Source organism: Coregonus clupeaformis, chromosome 7 (assembly GCF_020615455.1).
Source record: "Coregonus clupeaformis isolate EN_2021a chromosome 7, ASM2061545v1, whole genome shotgun sequence".
Classification (NCBI taxonomy): domain Eukaryota; kingdom Metazoa; phylum Chordata; class Actinopteri; order Salmoniformes; family Salmonidae; genus Coregonus; species Coregonus clupeaformis.
The window spans coordinates 6,652,342-6,655,221 of NC_059198.1; positions in this window are offsets into that span (position 1 = coordinate 6,652,342).

Sequence of the window (2,880 nt, forward strand, 5' to 3'; positions counted from 1 at the left end):
GTAAAGACATTTAATTTTAACTGTAAAAATGTTTGACCTTTTAAAGTGTCAGGAACACAACCAGTCATGATGTTTTCATCTGGTTGTCAAACAAATCACTTAAAAAGTAGGTTAAGTAGGTTACCTGCGCACGTTCATCTACTCCAAGATAAGTCCAGCATCCAACCAGTGCGCTGTGCACACACCATTTGAATGGAAAGGGACATCTATTAGGCCTCCTGTAGCTCAGTTGGTAGAGCATGGTGCTTGCAACGCCAGGGTTGTGGGTTTGATTCCCACGGGGGGCCAGTATGAAAAATGTATGCACTGGATAAGAGCGTCTGCTAAATGACTAAAATGTAAATGTATTCATGGATGCCAAGGGAAGCCAGGCTTCCCCAACAATGTTAACAATACAAATTAAAATAAACATATTATTTATCATTCTTGTCTATCCGGTTTCATAATTTTCCACCAATTCACAAGAAACTGAATCTGTTTCACCAGAGAAAGCATCCGAGCGAGTCATACTCTTTTTGGCCAGACAGCATAAGATACATGGGGTACACATATTAAGACAGAGGGGCGCTGTTTCACTCACTCAGATGCTTTCTCTGGTGAGATAGATTAGTTTTGCTGTCGGTATGCGTCTTGTTCAAAATTATCAATATATTCAGAGGTGACCTATCAGATCTCAGAATTTCAGAGGGGGCCACTAGATATGATCTAGCTAATATGCAAGTAAGTCGGTAGGCTACAGGATTTGATTAGATTAAATGAAACCTCACCAACTGCATTACTTTAGCAGTGTGATAACTGTGATGAATAGCAGCCTAGTGTTGATGGCAGGAAATCAGTCGGCCTTACTGGTATTGACTTGTTGTGTTCCATCATCACTGAGGCAACTCTCCAGTCCCACAACAAAGTCCCTCTCCCACTCTAGAGTCAAGGGTGCATCTCAATTGTCTAAAGTGGCTTCCTCTCCTCGTCTTATTTCTCAGCACTATGGTGAAAGTGCATGATAGGTGCGAGCAAATACCTGGTGGACTTCCATTATATAGCTTTCACCAATCCTGTCCATAGATTCAGTGTGAATAAAAGGGAAGAGATGAAGAAAGGCTGCCACTTCAGACCATTGAGATTCATCCTAAACCTAAATGGAGCTTCACCCCGAGGCTCTGGCCACGATCGTGACTACACCATGAGGAGTGAGGACTGCTGAGGACTGCTGCTCTGAAGCGAAGCACCAAATAACAGACTCACGCCTCGGTGAGCAGCAATGCATGTGGGTCTAACTAACTCTTTTCACAGAACTGTTTTAATTTGGCGTCTACTGGACTCCGGTGTAAACTGCTTTCTCGGTTGTTATGGTGCCACTGAGGTGGATTGTTGTACGCTGTCAGGGGTGAGTTTGGTCAAATGCACAGACACAGGCACGCACTAATGCAGGCATTTTCACACCCACACACACACACCACACACACACATAGGTTGTGGGGTGGGCGGGCAGAGAGTGTGCTTTGGATCTGCATATCAAACAGCAGAGTTCCTTCATGGCTAAGGAGTAAATTGTGGCAAGACACATTTGTTCAGTGTATTTCATGGTTCCCATAAAAAGCTAGCTCCAAGAAATTTGGTAACCAGCACTCTACCACATTTGAATGAGATTGGATTGGAAAGTAAGTGCAATTACAACTGTAATCCTCTTGGGGTCCCTAAAGTATGGCAAACTGCCAAGAATCAACATTGTGCAGATCATGGAATTTATATATTTAGCTTTATTATGTTGAGCCTAATTCATTCAGAGTAGTGTTTTATGACTTCTTCTTGCTCAGATAAACCTAAAATATCCTAACTGATATTCTCTTCTAGTTCTTCTGACTGCTCTGTCCACTCTTTTCACAGTACTTATTTATCATAAACTCATTATAACATTTTTCCCTTTATTGTTAGTTATTATATTCCTCTCCCTTTCTTGCTCGCTCCCTCTCTTTTTGAGTCTCTTCCGTTATTATTTTCCCCCTTTTCTGTTCCCTTTTCCATCTCTCTCTCTTTTCCTCTCCCTCTCCCTCTCTCATTCATTCTCTCTGTTTATCTTGCTGTCATGGACACAAAGTGAATGGCTGTCTGTCTTTCCATTTAGAGTGTGAGCAAGTGTCAGCACACCTCTCCACACTTCAATGACACCCTAGGGTCCATAGTATATAAAGCCATCCCACTGGGCTTTATAGCAATGGCCAGCTAGCATGTGGTCATATACAAATACAGATTCAAACCCCGGTATACACAGACAAACGGACGGACGGGCGGATGGAACACACACACACACACACACACACACACACACAGAACATTCCTGCTCACACACATAAAGGTATCTCACGGTGCTTTAGATGAATGGCCAACTGTCAGCAGGAGGGTGAGTGGTGTTGATTTTGGGGATCCTAGGGGCAACCACTATTCATCAACATTACTACCAACTGAACAGACCGACACAATGACACACAGACTCCTAATCATCATCACTACCATCAACATTATTGCAGTCATCATCACAGACCGACACAATGACACACAGACTCCTAATCATCATCACTACCATCAACATTATTGCAGTCATCATCAATATCACCATCATTATTTTTGTAATTATAATCATCAACATTGGCATCATTTTTATATTTATTTTTTACCAAATCCCCATACTTATGGGCTACAGTTGTTTAACCATAACCTACACTGAACAAAAATATAAACGCAACATGTAAAGTGTTGGTCCCATGTTTCATGAGCTAAAATAAAAGATCCCAGAAATTTTCCATATGCAGAAAAAACGTATTTCTCTCAAATGTTATGCACAAATTTGTTTAAATACCTGTTAGTGAGCATTTCTCCTTTGCT